Raw genomic sequence first — 17210 nt, forward strand, 5'->3', positions numbered from 1 at the left:
TGAATACTGACCTGTAAAAATTAAATTTAATTCAACATTTGGGTACATGTGAATTATCAGTAAAACAAACCATAAGCAAAAGATCATGGATTCAAATATTTTATGAAAAGATATTAGGGGGGAGGGGTAAGTGGAGGAAGGTAGTCAAAAAGTACTAACTTTTTCAGATCAATGAAACAGAATAGAGAACCCAGAAATGGACCCACAAACGTATGGCCGCCTAATCTTTGACAAAGCAGGAAAGAATATCCAATGGAATAAAGACAGTCTCTTCAGCAAGCGGTGCTGGGAAAACTGGACAGTGACATGCAGAAGAATGAACCTGGACCACTTTCTTACACCATAGACAAAAATAAATCAAAATGTATGAAAGACCTAAATGTAAGACAGGAAGCCATCAAAATCCTAGAGGAGAAAGCAGGCAAAAACCTCTTTGATCTTGGCCACAGCAACTTCTTACTCAACACGTCTCTGGAGGCAAGGGAAACAAAAGCAAAAATGAACTACTGAGACCTCATCAAGATAAAATCTTCTGCACAGAGAAGGAAACAATCAGCAAAACTAAAAGGCAACCGACAGGATGGGAGAAGATATTTGCAAATGACACATCAGATAAAGGCTTAGTATCCAAACTCTATAAAGAACTTTTCAAACTCAACACCCAAAAAACAAATAATCCAGTGAAGAAATGGGCAAAAGACATGAATAGACACTTCTTCAAAGAAGACATCCAGATGGCCAACTGACACATGAAAAAATGCTCAACATCATTCATCACCAGGGAAATACAAATCAAAACCACAATGAGAGATCACCTTACACCTGTTAGAATGGCTAACGTTAACAACTCGGGCAACAACAGATGTTGGTGAGAATGCAGAGAAAGAGGATCTTTTGCATTGCTGGTGGGAATGCGAGCTGGTGCAGCTACTCTGGAAAGCAGTATGGAGGTTCCTTAAATAATTAAAAATAGAACTACCCTACAACCCAGCAATTGCACTACTAGGTATTTATCCAAGGGATACAGGTATGCTGTTTCAAAGGGACACATGTACCCCAATGTTTATAGCAGCACTATCAACAATAGCCAGAGTGTGGAAAGAGCCCAAATGTCCATCGATGGATGAATGGATAAAGAAGATGTAATATATATATATATATATATATATATATATATATATATATATACATACATACAATGGAATATTACTCAGCAATCAAAAAGAATGAAATCATTTGCAATTATGTGGATGGAACTGGAGGGTATTATGCTGAGTGAAATTAGATAAAGACAAATAACATATGACTTCACTCATATGAGGACTTTAAGATACAAAACAGATGAACATAAGGGAAGGGAAGCAAAAATAATATAAAAACAGGGAGGGGGACAAAACATAAGAGACTCTTAAATATGGAGAACAAACAGAGGGTTTCTGGAGAGGTTGTGGGGGGGGACTAAATGGAGAAGGGGCATTAAGGAATCTACTCCTGAAATCATTGTTTCACTATATGCTAACTAATTTGGATGTAAATTGAAAAATAAAATTTAAAAAAGTACTAACTTTTAATTATAATATAAAAAGTACTAGGGATGTAATGTACAACATGATGACTCTAGATAACAGTATGTATGATATATAGGAAAGTGGTTAAGGGAGTAAATCCTGAGAGTTCCCATCACAAGAAACTTTTTTTTTCTTTTTCTTTTCTTTTTATTATATTGAGATGTATGTTAGCTGACCTTATTGTGGCAATCATTTCACAATATATGTAAAGGAAACCATCATGCTGTATGCCTTAAACTTATATAGTGATGGATGTCAACTATATCTCAACAAAACTGGGGAAAGGCATGCCTGGGTGACTCGGTTGAGTGTCTGACTTCAGCACAGATCATGATCTCACAGCTCGTGGGTTCGAGTCCTGCGTGGGGCTCTGTGCTGACACCTTGGAGCCTAGAGCCTGCTTTGGATTCTGTGTCTCCCTCTTTCTCTGATCCTCTCTTGCTCATGCTTGCTCTCTCTCTCTCTCTCTCAAAATAAATAAACATTAAAAATTGAAAAAAAAAACTGGGTGGGGGGAAGGTACTGACAAGCCCAAAGATTAAATTCTGCATCAGCTCTTGAGGAGAGGGTGGTTTGGGGCATTACTGATACATTCTGGGCTTTATTTCCCTATTCTATCCTGATGAATCTTAGACAAGAATGAGGGTTGGGTTAGAGGATGATCTCTACAGTCCCCTTCATCTCCAAGTTCTGGGATTATGATTTGTATAGTCCAAAAGGATATAGGTATATTTGCAGATGCTGGCCCATTACCTGGCAGGGTTGAATGATTTTTTAAAAGTGAATAAACTGTAAACAGAGCCAGCTCCAAGACAGCCTCCAACAATCCCACCTCCTGATACCCTTGTGTGGTTCCCTCCCATGTCATACTAGAGGTGATCTGTTTGACCACTAGCATACAGCCGAAGTAGTGGCACACCACTTCCTACATTAGAGGTTATAAAAATGAAAGTGAGGAACTGAGACCTTCTGCCAACGGCCATGTGAACACATCTGAAAGTGGATTCTCCTCAAAGCTCCATTCAAGCTTTCAGGAGACAGCAGTCCCTGCTGACAGATTGACTATGACCTCGTGAACCGGAACCACTTGGCTAAGGTGGTCCTGGATTCCTGATCCTCAGAAACTAGGCGAGATAATGCATTGTTGCTGTTTTAAGTTGCTAGATTCGGGGGGGAATTTGTTACACAGCAAGAGATAACAAAGACATTTTTCATCCCAAAGTCCTCCCTTCTCCTGGGGGAGATATGATTAATGTCAATTTCACCATTCCTGGAAATTATGCACTTTTTTTGGCAACATACATTTCATAAGAAAAGACGCAAGTTAATACCAGCATTTTCCTAGCTACCTAGTTTTAAAATCGGCTTCACTTGAGCCACAACTTTAAAAAGGAAGAAAAACTACCTTATTGCATGTAGTAATGGTCTCATTGTGATCTTTTTCTCTAGAGTTTCAAGATTACGTGTTGCCTTTGCCAAAATTCCCCTTCTTTCATGGCCACCCAATAGGTACATCATTCTCTTTCATACTTTTCTTACTGGGTCTTCCTATGAAACGACTTTAAAAGAAACACATTCATAGGGCTTGTTTCTCTTTCAATACCTCTTTAATTCATAGATTTGCTCTTTACTTCATGACAAAATGGCCTTTGAAGATCTTCAAGGACTGTTTTTATGTCTAAGAATTTAAAAAAGTTAGAATATGGAATTCAACTGCTTTGGGCATTCAATATTTCACCTTGGAGGTAATGTATACAAAGACCTTAGAACAGATTTACACAGAAGTTATTTATATAGAAGTACAGATTGACACCCTCTTATGTAGATAAGGAAATGCTTCATGTGCTTAATACCTAGAGACCAAAATGGAGAAGAGCTATCCACTAACGCAGCCTGGACTCTACAGTGGATGCCAAGTTCAGAATAGCTCTCATAATTCTAATTAAGGACCCCCTCCATAGGATGGTTTTTATGATTTCTCCGTCATCTACCAGAGCTGTGAACAAAACTGTTGTCTCTAAAATGTTTCCTGATAGGTCATTGTAAAATGATCTGGCACAAAATGACTCAAAAACTTCTGTGGACAGGAATGTTTATTAACACATCACTGTGCCTTTGGGCAAACACATTTCTTAGATCTAAACATCAAATTGCTGCCGCATGCCTCTAGGAAACGGTGTATACATTTTACCTGATCTGCAAAGGTATGGGCCTCAAACAGTATGCTAGATCTTTCTTACATCAAAGAGGCACAGGGACTGGCAACGCAGTCTGGTTAAATTCTGTAAAACTAAATTCTGTAAAACTAGAAGTGACTAGATTTAGGGGCACCTGGGTGGTTCAGTTGGTTAAGCATCTGACTTCGGCTCAGGTCATGATCTCACAGCTCATGAGTTCGAGCCCTGCATCTGGCTCTGTGTTGACAGCTCAGATCCTGGAGCCTGCTTCGGATTCTGTGTCTCCCTCTCTCTCTGTCCCTCCCCCACTTGGACTCTGTCTGTCTCTCTCTCAAAAACAAACACACATTTAAAAAAAAAAAAGTGACTAGATTTACACAAAGAAAGCACCAGCAAGGGCATAGTGTTTCCTGATTCCTCTGATTGGGATTTGAGGCGTGGGGAAGGCGAGTCCATGGATCGGACCTGGAGACCACTGCCTCACCTTCAGAAGAGGAAAAGAAATGAGACAAGAAGTTGTGCTAGAACTCACTAGGTAAGATGCTAAAGGTTTTGCTCTGACTGCTTACCCTGTCCTATCTGGTTCTGAAAAAAGAGGCCTAAATCTTTCCTAGTTTTAGTTTATAGCCAAAAGCTGATGAGTTGGTGGCCATCACAATTTTTCTTGTACCACATTCATAACATTCTCAAAGTGAGTTTGCATGGTTACTTGTGGGTCAAAACTAAGGGTAATTAAAGCTTTGGAAAATGACCTTCTCTCCTCCCTCCTTCCCTTCTCTCCCTCCTTCTTTCCCTCCTTCCTTCCTTTGATAAATTTACTTTGAAGAACCAAAATTTATTTTCTTTTTTCCCCATCTTTATTGAGGTATAATTGACAAATAAAATTGTCCATACTTAAGGTGTATAATTTGATGTTTTGACATACATTGTGAAATAATTGTCACAAGTGAGCTAATTAACATGAAAACTGATGTTTTTAAATAAAAAATATTTGAGTTGCAAATGATTCCCTCATGTTTTTACACAGGAAATGTGACTAAAATGTAAACTGTACAAAATTAAATTACAGAATATTAGGGCAAGAGAAAACAGTTCCTGGGCACTGTCTAGACAAGCATTCAGGAAACAGTGATAGTGTTATTTATTCTTATTTTTTGCCACCTGTCAAGAGAAAGAATATCAATGTTCAGGTCATAAATAAGTCAGTGAAGGGGCGCCTGGGTGGCTCCGTCAGTTAAGTGTCTAACTTCGGCTCAGGTCATGATTTCGCGGTTTGTGAGTTCGAGCCCCGCGTCAGGCTCTGTGCTGACAGCTCAGAGCCTGGAGCCCGTTCGGATTCTGTGTCTCCCCATCTCTTGGCCCCTCCCCTATGCTCTGTCTCTCCTTGTCTCTCAATAATAAGTAAATGTTAAAAAAAAATTAAAAAATAAATAAGTCACTGAAGGTGATTACATTCCCTTTATTTTCCCCAGAGAAAAAGGAAATTGGATGTTTAGCATAGAATATTCATTATTACACCTGGGTTGACCTAGAAGAGCAAGTTTTCTTACAACCTCATTACAATGAAGCTACTAACACCTCTTGCATATTAATCAGTTATGATCTTGGAAGTTACATGGTTACTTGTACCCCAAACGCATGTAGCTTAATTTGGCCCAATACCCATTATCTTTTTCTGCATAACAACAGCCTATAAACTTTTCAGCCTAACACAGCAACCCCTCATTAAGCTCACAATTCTCCCGGTTAACAATTTGAGTTGGGCTCAGCTGAGCCATTCTTCTGGTCTTGGCTGGGCTAACTCACGAGTACTTGGTCAACAGCTGGTTGACTAAGTGACTCTGCTTCTGAGGGAGGGCTTGTCTAGGATGACCTCAGCTGGGACAACTCATCTCTGCTCCGCACAGTCATGTGAACTTGAGCAAATTTCCTAGCCTCTCTGGTCTTCCCTGCTGGCTCATTCCCATCAACACACAAATACGCTGTTATTTCTCTAACCCACAGCCAGAAAGGCCTCTTTTATCTCCAGCTATCGCCCTATCTCTCTGCTCATTTTTGTAGCCAAACTCTTTAAAAGTTATTTGGACTCACTGGCTCCAATTCCGTTCTTCCCATGTTTTGCTAAAACCTACTCAAGAAGGTTTTAGCCCACACCATTCTGCCCAAATTGCTCCTGTCAAGGCCAACCTTTACATTGCTCACTCCAAAGATCCATTCCTACTCCTCATCTTACGTGACCCGTCAGCAGCAGTTGACACGTGTCATCACCCCATCTCCTCGAAACACTTCTTTCACTTGGCTTCTGGGCAGCACACCCACCTGGTTCTCATCCTCCCTCACTAGCTTCCCCTTCCAGGTCTCCTTTACTGGCTCCAATATCAGAGTTCATCCAAGCTCAGTCCTTGGACTTTTTCCCTTCTGATTTTACTTATTTTCCTGGTGATCTCATCCAGTCTCCTGATTTTTAAGTATCGTCCATATGTGAATAACTCCAAATTAATGTCCCTATCCACGACCCCAAGTCCAGACATAAATATCCAGCTGCCTACAAGCAATCTCCACTTGGAAATGTTATATTTTCCTATTTCTGCTGCAACAAATGATCATAAACTGAGTGGCTTAAAACAACATGAATGTATTATCTTACTGTTTTGGAGGTCAGAAGTCCAAAATGGGTCTCAGTGGGTAACATCAGAGTGTCAGCACGGCTGCATTTCTTTTCTAAAGGCTCTAGGGGAAAATCCATTTTCTTGGCCTTTCCAACTTTTAGAGACTGCTGGCATTTGTTTGCTTGTGGGCTCCTTCCATCTTCAAAGCCAGCAATGGCCAGTGAAGTCTTTCTTGCATTGCATAGTCTGACACTGACTTCCACATTTAAAGACATGATTACATTACATCCACCTGAATAGTGCAGGACACCTTCCCTATTGTAAGGTCAGCTAATTAGCAACCTTAATTCCATCCACTAATTCAATTCCCCCTTGCCATATAATCAAACATATTCACAGGTTCCCTAATTCACAGGGAATTAGGATCTCGATGGGCCTTTTGGGGGATCCTTATCCTGCCTGCCACAGATGTCTTATAGTCGTGTCAAAGATAGCATATCCAAACTGAACTCCTGAGCTTACCAATCCTGCCCCTAAGTCCTCCTCAACTTCAATCAACACCAACCTCACCTTTCCAATTGATCAAGGCAGAAAGTTTGGAGTCACCTTTGTCTTCTCTTTCTAGCTCATATCCAATCTATTAGCAAATCCTGTGGACTCCACCTACAGAGATGCTTAGAATCTGATACTTCTTACCGCCTCCCAAGCAACTACATTGGTTCATCCTCCTCCATTACTCTCTTGGGTTATTGTTAATGGTCTCCAGATCTCCCAGAATATTATAATAGTCTCCCAACCCATCTCTGTGGTTTCTGCCCTGTCCTACCAGCACCCATTTCCCACCTGCCCACACATAGTCTGTTCTCAATATAACATCCAGATGATATTTTTACAACAGAAGTCAGACCATGTAGCTTCTCCGCTCACAACTCTCCCAAGGCTTCTCAGTTCCATAAAAGTCAATATCTGCAAAGCCCATGGGATCTGACCTTTCCTCCTACTTCTCTGACTTCTGTTCCTCCCCACCATACTCATTTTTACTCCACCCACCAGGGCCTCCCTGCTCTGTCTGCAACAGTCCGGGCACCTCCTCGCGGCTTTTGTACTTGGCAGTTTACTCTTTGTGACACACTCTTCTCCCAGAGGTTTATAATATGGGTCTCTCTTCATCTCCCTCAATCTTTGCTCAAAGTCCCCTTCTCAGGCTTTCCTTATTCATCATCCTTTATTTTTTAACTTTTTTCCCCCTTTCTTTTTATTGAAGTATCGTTGACACACCATGTTATGTTACTTTCAGGAATACGACGTAGTGATTCGACACATCTTCTTGTTATGCTATGCTCGTCACAAGTGCAGCTACCATCTGTCACCATACTACACTGTTCTAATACCATTGCCATATTCCATATGCATACCTTTTATCCCTGTGACTTATTCATCCCATAACTGGAAGCCTGTACCTCCCACTCCCCTTCATCCACTTTGTTTATTCCCCCAAGCCCCTCCCCTCTGGCAACCATCAGTTCTCTGTATTTATGAATCTGTTTCTGCTTTTCGTTTCTTTGAGATCCACGTATAGGTGAAATCCCTATGATATTTGTCTTTCTCTGACTTATTTTACTTAGCGTAGTAGCCTCTAGGCCCATCGGTGTAGTTGCAAATGGCAAGAGCTCATCCTTTCGTATGGCCAAGTAAAATTCCGTTGTATGTACATACCTACATACGGTGGAATCTATACTAAAGCTTCTTTACCCACTTACCTGTCAGTGGACACTTGGGTTGCTTCCATATCTTGGCTATTATAAAGAATGCTGCAATAAACATCGGGGTGCATCTATCTTCTCAAATTAGTGGTTTTGTTTTCTTTGGGTAAATATTTAGTAGTGGAATTACTGGATCATATGGTATTTCTCTTTCTGTTTGAAGAACATCCATACTGTTTTCCACAGTGGCTGTACCAATTTACATCCTCACCAACAGTGCAACAGGGTTCCTTTTTCTCCACGTCCTTGCTAACACTTGTTATTTCTTGTTGTTTTGAATCTAGCCATTCTGACAGGTGTAGGGTGAGGTCTCATTGTGGCTTTAATTTGCATCTCCCTGATGATTGGTGACATTGAGCATCTTCTCACAACATCCTTTAAATTGCACGCACATGGGGGTGCCTGAGTGGCTCAGTCAGTTGAGCGTGCTGACTTTAGCTCGGGTCATGATTTCACAGTCTGTGAGTTTGAGCCCCGCGTCAGGCTCTGTGCTGACAGTTCGGAGCCTGGAGCCCGCTTTGGGTTCTGTGTCTCCCTCTCTTTCCGTCCCTCCCCTGCTCGCACTCTCTCTCCCTCTCCCTCTCTCTTTCAGAAATAAATAAACATTAAAAAAAATTTTAAATTGCATGCACATGCACACACACATGGACACAGAAATCTTTCCTTCTTTAATGCTTTACTTTTCTCAGTAGCATTTATCCCATTCTAACTTACCATATAATTTACATTTTTATAGTTTATTTTTATCTCTCACCACTAGATAGTAAATTCCACGAAGGCAGGGATGCTTTGAGGTATTCCTAATTCTTAGGCCATTATCAAGTACATGGTAGACACTCAGTAGATATTAGACAAATAAATGATTCTGCATCAGTTTCTTCATCAGTAAAATGGGAATACTAGGAATGGTAACGATATCGTAAAGTTATTGGGAGAATTAAATACATTAATATATGTAATGTGTTATCACAGAGCCTGCAACGGAGAAAGCATTAAAGAAGTATTTGGCGCTTATAATCTCTCTACCATTTACACTGATTCTTCTCTTGTTACTCAGTGAGCACCAAGCACTACCCCTCAAGAGGTAACGATAGTAATATATCGAGAATACACTGTGTCCTAGTAAGGAAGTCATATGTAAATACTTGCTATTTTATATAATTTAACAAAGCCCTCAGCAAGTAACGATCTTACATTAATTACTACTGGACTCTCTAGGTGTGTGTGTTGAGGACAAATGTTCAGTATCCTTGTTTTTCTATTGGATACACACATGTTAACATGGACAAAGGAACCTGAACTTTAGTCCCTCACCCGGTCAGAACTAACCATGAACGGCAGGCAGATGAGCTAAATCCTCATGACTGTCGTAGTCCCACATTCCTTTGTTATTAATTAGATTTAGGTGATGACCTTCAAGTCTAGAATCAGCACCATTCTTTCCCAGTTTGAATATTGGCACAAGCCACAGACCTTATTAATCTTATTTCAAAATGTCAGAACACCAATATTTAGAGCATTTGAAACTGTGCAAATAACCTTCTAGAATACATTTTCAAAATCAAAGTATCATTATTGGTTTCCTTCCTTCATCCTCTTGCAGCATATACCAAACTGAATCCCAGAGATTCCATCAACTTATTTCCATTTTTATACCAGTGAGGCCAAAGGGAAAAAAGCATTATTATCTGGATGCAGAAGCTCTGTGAAGAGCCAAACCTCAGACTTGCACATCTTTGAAAATTAAAGTCTCTCCTGACAAAGTAGGCCAAATATTTCTGATGTGTAGCTATTGGATGGTCAGTTTTATTCACTCCCTAATAAATACGAAGCACCCAAAAAATCAGTTTTATAAGAAACCGGACCATCGCTGGCTGTTTGTCTTTGATTAAACATCACCTCTGCGATTTAATTCAATCACTTCAAACGGAAGTCTGTGATGTTTGACTCTGAATAAAACACTTTGACGTCAAGTTTAAAGATGGCCACGTGCAGTTGTACAGATCATTCATTGCACCTGCCTATCTAGCTGAGGGGGCAAGTGAGGCTGAAAGATTTTTCACTTTGTTTATTTTCAATTCCAAGGCTTGACTGTGAGTATTAAGGATGCAACCTGGAAGACTCAGCATATAGACATCACAAACCTGAGAGCTGGAAAGAATAGGTGATAATATTATAGGAGAGGACAGAGGATGAGAGTGAATCATATAGGACCAATGCCTAGATAATTCATAAGACCTTTCAAGAAATTTAGATCAGGCCTGGAGAGAAGGGGAGAAAGGGAGAAGAAAGTAGAAGAGAAAATAATGACTGTGGCAATTTATCAAAAGAAGATGGGTTATATCTAAAGAAAATGAATTATAATGATTTGGTAAGATTATGTTTTCTGCAATCTACTCAACAGAAATTGGGGACTTGAGATCCAAACTCAGTTTTTAAGCAGTTTTTTAGAAGCTGAATATGTGTACACCTGAGTAACAGGGGCTGGGACTATAAAATGTATACCCAGCATATTGCATTTATTGAGCTTCCAAAACACGGTGGGCTCTAGGCTAAGAGCCTTACACGCATTCTCACATTTAGTCAATCCAGGGGAAAAAGGGTCTGGGAGGCTGGCTGGGTATTTTCTACTTGCCTCTCCAGATCATTATCTCCCCTGCCCTGTGTCAAAAGAGGCTGACTGATAGGAACTGCCACCACCAGCCACCTTGTCCTACTGCTTCTTATTGGGTTTGGCCAGTGGTAGGACTGGTGGAGAGTGCGATCAGGGTGCTTACTCCCCTGGCTCTCTATGTCATATTGCCTTGAATTGTCTTCATCCCTCCATGGAAGGTGATAGCTCTTATCAGGCAGCCCTCTCCATTGCTACTGATGTGGACTGAATGTTTATGTCCCCCCGCCCCCAAGTTCATATGTTAAAGCCCTAACCCCCAAAGTGATGATATTTGGAAGTAGGACCTTTGGGAGGTGGTTAGGTTTAGACGAGATCATGAAGGTAACCCCCACCCCCCCCCCCCCCCCCGCGATGAGATTAGCTTTTTTATAGGAAGAAAAAGACACACCAGAGCTTGCTCTTTCTCTGCCATGTGAGGATATGTGGGAAGAAAGCTGCTGTCTGCAAGCCAGAGAGCCAACTCTGACCAGGAACCAGATCTGCCAGCACCTCGAGCTGGGCCTTCCCAGCCTCCAGAACAGTGAGAAATAAATGTCTGCTGTTCAAGCCGCCCCATCTATTGTATTTTGTTATAGCGGCCCCGTGCACTGACACAGCTACCCTCTCGGAGTTCCAGGACCGCTGCCTCCCACTCCCAATGCCCCTTCAGGCACAGGGAAGATAGGCGACTGCCTGACGCCACTGGTCTTAAAGTCCTGCACTATTCCTTTCTGGTTTCCGTAAAGCCTGCCCACAATCTAGTGAACAGCCACTTTCTGCCTACCCAGTGGGAGTGCGCCCTCTATTTCCTGCTAGGACACTCTCTAATATACATGTACTTCCTAAGCAGAGACTGGGTGGCCGTTTATCAACAGGACTTTGCTCACCTGTGGAGCTACAGGGATCTTCACGCTTCTTCCAACTCTGAAAGTCTTTCTATGCTGCTTATAGTTACACTAATAAAGACATTCGTTACGTTTTTATTCAATTATACATGAAACAGCAAATATTTCCTGTAAAACCTTTACGTTGTGTTGAGCGAAACTGTTCTGTCTATCCTCCCAGAAGCCGTTCCTTTTGACCCCTGCACTCGATTTAAAAGAAAAAGGAATGGAGAAAAAGCGAGTGACGGTCCAGTGTCAGTGCTGGAGGGCAGCCATTGACTCCGAGTCCCTGGAGACAGAGGTCCTGGAGGTCCTGGAGAGTTTGTGGCTTCTCTACCTGGGACAACTAGTTTTCTAGAGATGGGATTGAGAACCCACGAATGCTGCTCACCAGATGAAGAAGGACAGCTAGTTGCAGGGCACAAAGCTTTTGTTTGGAGTTACATCTTGATGCTTCTGAAAGCAGCAACATTTCTCAGTGTTTCCTGTGTGTTCAGCTCCTCAGGAGAGGCTGAATATGCAAATGCTAGGATAAAATATAGTAAGAAAAAATAATGAACGAAACAGTCCACTGCATCTCAAACAATTTCGCATCATCATCCTGTCTCCTTTTGTCTTATGACCAGGAATAATCGCCAAATTGTTGTTCATGTTGTTGAATTTCTGCTAAAAATCCCTCATACTTGTCTAAGGCTTTATAATTTATGGAGCCTCTCATTTTATTCTCATAAGGATCTCCTGTGCGTGTGCATGCACAAACACACGCAGACACACACAATTGTGAAAATAAATAGGGCAGGTATTCTCTTTTATTTTTATTCTTGGTGTTTTTTTTTAATCTCAGAATATCTTATCTTTTTCCATTCCAACCCCTCAAAGTCTTTTATGATATATTATAAATGTGATTTTTCTTGATCTTGGTCATAATAATCTTATTAGTAACACTATGTTATTTGCTACGCTATATTATTTGTTACATATTCATTTGTTGATAATCTTTTTTTTTATTTTAATTTTTGATTTGTATTCTGTAAAGTTGCCGATTCTGGAGATTTTCTCTGTTCCTTTCTAGTCTTTGGTGCTTTTGGTCTTTCTTTCCCACTCAGAATGTCCCCTTTAATATTTCTCACAGGGCTGGTTTAGTGGTCATGAACTCCCTTAGTTTTTGTTTGTCTGATAGGCTCTTTACCTCTCTTTCTATTCTGAATGACAGCCTTGATGGCTAAAGTATTCTTGGCTGCGTATTTTTTCCACTTCGGGCATGTTGAGTATACCATGCCACTCCCATCTGGCCTGCCAGGTTTCTGGGGAGAGATCTGCTGCAAACCTGACTTGTCTTCCCTTGTAGATTAGGAATTTATTTTCCCTTGTTGCTTTCAGGATTCTTTCCTTATCTGTATATTTTAAAATTTTTACTATGATATATTCTTGCTGTGGGCCAGCTTTTGTTAAATTTGGTGGGAGTTCTCTGTGCCTCCTGGATTTCAATGCCTGTTTCCTTCCCCAGATTAGGGAAGTTTTCTGCTACAATGTGCTCATTTAAAACTTTTCTGCCCTCTTTCCCCTTTCTGGGACTCCTGTGCTACAAATGTTATTATGCTTTATGGAGTTACTGAGTTCCCTAAGTCTACATTCATGATCTAATACTTTTCTTTCCCTACTCTTTTCAGCTTCATTACTTTCCATATTTTTATATTCTATATCACTTATTCATTCCTCTGAGTCGTACATCCTCACTGTCACTACATCCTGTTGGTTTTGAATCTCAGTTATGGCATTTTTTCCCAGCCTGACTAGTTTTTAGTTCTTTTATTTCTGCAGTAAGGGATTCTCTGGTGTCTTCTATGCTTTCTCAAGCCCAGTCAGTCTCCTTATGATTGTTGTTTTAAATTCTGGTTCAGGCATAATTACTTATATCTGTTTTGGTTAGGTCCCTGGCTGTGACCTCTTCATGTTCTTTATTTTGGGGTGAATTCCTCCATTTTGGCATTTTGTTTAGGTCACTATTTGTATGTGTGTGTGTGTGTGTGTGTGTGTGTGTGTGTTGGGAAATCCTGTTATATTTCCTGGTCCTGAGAATAATGGCTGTATTAAGAAGAGGTCCTAAACTATCCAGGGCCTCGTGCTTCAGGAAGTATTTCAGAGCGTGCACTCCGCTATTGTGTCTTGGTTGCTCTTTCCCTCAGATCGGTCCTCTGCAGAGTTTCTCCTTGCCTGCGGTGGGGAGCGTTTGGACCTTTCCAGTGTGTGGCATTTTAACTAGGTGTACTTTAGTCTGCTTGTTAAAATGAGCCTGATCCTATTTCCACGAGAGCTGAAGCTTTGCAGAGCTCTATGATCAGTAGTCTTGGTACATGTTGGGGTTTGTGCTGGTTTTCTGGGGAAGAGGCCTGCTGCTTGGGTTCTCAGCCAGACTTGCCCTAGTTAAAGATGCACCTGCAGTGAGCAGTGGGGCAGAGCTTGGTGTATGTGGCTCCAGCCTCCACTGGGAGGCGCTGTGTTGTTCACTGAAGTCTATCCCTGCTGCTGGGAGGCAGGAAAAATGGCATTGCCCCGCTCTCGGAAGCGGGGAGTTTGTGCCCACTGCTATTCAGAAAGCCCTCGTAGATGAGTGAACAATCTCCCCTCTTGTGTCCCAGGTTTCTGTCAGAATCCTGCTTTCACCCTGTCTCTGAATCGTCTGCCTGCCTTGCGGCCAGTACTCCTGTGTTTCATCTCAGTCACGCAGCTAGGTTTCAATACCTCCAAATTTTAGGGACTCAGAGCAGTGCAGACCCACGCTGATCCTCTGGGGGAGGGTATCGCGGTGCTGTGGCTAGTGCCAGTTCATCCCAGAAAATCCGTCCCACGACTGTGCAGAGGCTTGGAGTTTGTGGTAAAATGCAGCCAAGAGTTGGCTTCTAGGTTAGCTGCCCTCTCAGCAGGTGCCCCTACTGCTATGCTAATTAACAGGCCGCTCAGTGACCCCCTGTCTCTTCTGTCCCCTGAAAGGTAGTGCCATCTCTCCCAAATGCATTCCAAGAAGGGGAACGGTTTCTCCCGGTGAGACCCAGGAGATCCTCAGACCATGCTGTCCATTCCAGGGCCTCTGCTCTCCTTCCCCACAAGAACACCGCTAAGGCCACCGGCATGACCCTGGTGATGGTATGACTTCTAAAACTTCAGACTTCGAGCTCCCCTGCTTGTAAAAACTTGCCACAATCAGTTTCTCTCCTTTTCCCAGTCAGTGGTTTTGAGGAAGAGTTTTTCTTGTGCAATCTCCTGCATGCTGCCTTCTGTCTTTGTCTCTCTCCCTTTCTCCCTCTTTCCTCTTTCCCTGATCAGCCTCCCCACCCCGCAGCACCCTCAATTCTTTTCTCTCCCTCAAATCAACTCTCTGTAGTATCTCCCTCCATGATGTAGCCACTTTTCTCCCTCTAGGTGTGCAACTTGTTCTTTCAGTCCTCATATTAATTTCTTGGGTGTTCAGGATGATTTGATATTTATCTAGCTGTGTTCAAGGGACAAGGAAAGCATAGGGTCCCTCTACTATTCTGCCATCTTAACTCCTCCTCGACTATCTTCTGTAAACAGTGAGCTATGATAGGTGTTATGGGAAATATGAGAGAATTCCTGTCCAGTAGAACTTTCTGCAATGATGAAAATATTCTAAACGTGTTATTAAAAATCATGGAGACAAAATATAATGTGAAGACAGAATGTGGGATAAAGAGGAATAATAGCTTTATTGCTTTGCGGGCAAAGGAGGGTGTAGTGGGCTAAGGCCTTCAGAAACTGCAAGCCTGCCGGGAGGAAAGGGGTGGGAGGTTTTGTAAGGAAATACAGGATCTACGGGCCCCCGGGTGGCTCAGTTGGTTGAGCATCCAACGTCAGCTCAGGTCATGATCTCACTCACAGTTCGTGAGTTCAAGGCCCCTGTCAGGTTCTGTGCTGACAGCTCAGAGCCTGGAGCCTGCTTTGGATTCTGTGTCTCCCTCTCTCTCTGCTCCTCCCCCACTCACACTCTCTCTCTCAAAAATGAATAAACATTTAAAAACTTTTTAAAGATAAGGAAATACAGGATTTAGCCAGTTTTGACAGGAATTGTGTAGGCACTGCCAGCTTTGTTCATCATGTCTTTAGGGTGGTACCGGGTTCCGGAAACAAAAGGCTAAGAAGGGAGGAGGGGAGGTTTGCAGAAGAGAGGAAAAAGATTACTTTAAAATCGAGTTTGGCTAAAGTATTAGTGCAGCCATTTTGATTTTGGTTCAACTTTATGCTTTTAAGCATTTTCAAAGGTTCAGTTTCATTTTTGAGAGACAGAGCACGAGCAGGGGAGGAGCAGCGAGAGAGAGAGAGAGAGAGAGAGAGAGAGAGAGAGAATCCAAAGCAGGATCCAGGTTCAGAGCTGTCAGCACAGAGCCCGATGCGGGGCTTGAACCCACAAACTGGGAGATCATGACCTGAGCTAAAGTCGGACACTCAACCGACTGAGCCACCCAGGCACCCCGGTTTCCAATATAATAGCAACTAACCACATGTAGGCAATGAACATTTGAAATCCAGGCAATAAAACCGAGGAAATAAATTTTTAATTTTACCTATGGTTAACTTATTTTAATTTAATGTTAATTTTTAAAAAAAACCTAAATATTTGAACTTTAATAGCTACTGGCTTGGGCAGTGCAGCTCTGACACCAAAGTAGCTACTCCTATTTTGCAGGAATTTAGACTCCAAAGGGATGATGTCATAGAGTGGGTAGCCAACAGGAGGCGAGCTTGAGAACAATTACAAACTATTGCATAAAATTCAAAATTATAGAAAATACATCTAAACATTGAGATCATCTAATGAAGTGATCTGTGTGGGATGAGGTTAATGGAAAGAAAGCATTCAGAGAAAATAGGATTTCAGGAACTGTTATGGTGGAGAAAGGAAGAGCAGAGGCAAGTGAAAGAAAAAGGACCATTTGGAGGAATGTGAGTGAGATGTTGAGGCAAATCTGAAGGGAATGTGGATATTGACACTGATTAGTGGCAGAATATGCCATCCCAACGATACCTCTTTGGCATAAGGAGTATTTTGAGAAGGAGCAGACACAGGAGAAGCTCTGAAAACAGAGTAGAAGTTACCCTTTTGTAAGAGAAATTGATATTTATAAAGAAATCTCTATTTGGAAGGGTATCTCCCTCACTGTACCAGGAAGAGAAGGATGACCAAACCACAAGAAACTCTTATCAATGCAGAAGTCCCTGACTTAAATCTTCATGGCAAATCTTACTCTTGTTTACCAGACTTGTGCTGCCCATCTCCCCGTAACTGACTTCCCCCACACCCTTCTGTCTTTTGTCTTTAGCTAAGGCTGGTATTTAAGCCTGAATGGTATATCACCTCTGAGAGTTACTCAGTTTTCTGAATACTTCCCTTGTATACAGTAGGTATACATTATAAACTTCTGTTTGTTTTTCTCTTATTAATCTTGTTTTATAGGGCTCCAGCTGAGAACTTAGAAGGGTAGAGGGAAAATTATTTTACTCTCCCCTACGTTGGTAACATGGAAAGCCATTATCGGATAG

At 41.7% G+C, this 17210-nt stretch overlaps 2 long non-coding RNA genes across 4 annotated transcripts in view; one reads left to right on the forward strand and one right to left on the reverse strand.

Moving 5' to 3' along the window:
• Positions 1–17210, forward strand: part of LOC128316438 (uncharacterized) — a 40001-nt gene that overhangs the window by 12372 nt on the left and 10419 nt on the right. For 2 of the 3 annotated variants that reach the window (XR_008300356.1, XR_008300357.1), the window contains exon 1: positions 14851–16613. This is a non-coding gene — a long non-coding RNA (uncharacterized LOC128316438). Of the gene's footprint in view, positions 1–14645; positions 14799–14850; positions 16614–17210 lie in introns of those variants that run through there. The other variant, XR_008300358.1, reaches the window with a different exon arrangement.
• The window catches only part of LOC113602812 (uncharacterized), a 41752-nt gene continuing 36276 nt past the window's right edge, over positions 11735–17210 (reverse strand). Inside the window, exon 2 of the long non-coding RNA XR_008300359.1 lies at positions 11735–12180. This is a non-coding gene — a long non-coding RNA (uncharacterized LOC113602812). The remainder of the gene's footprint in view (positions 12181–17210) is intronic.

This window comes from Acinonyx jubatus, chromosome B4 (genome assembly GCF_027475565.1).
Source record: "Acinonyx jubatus isolate Ajub_Pintada_27869175 chromosome B4, VMU_Ajub_asm_v1.0, whole genome shotgun sequence".
Taxonomy (NCBI): domain Eukaryota; kingdom Metazoa; phylum Chordata; class Mammalia; order Carnivora; family Felidae; genus Acinonyx; species Acinonyx jubatus.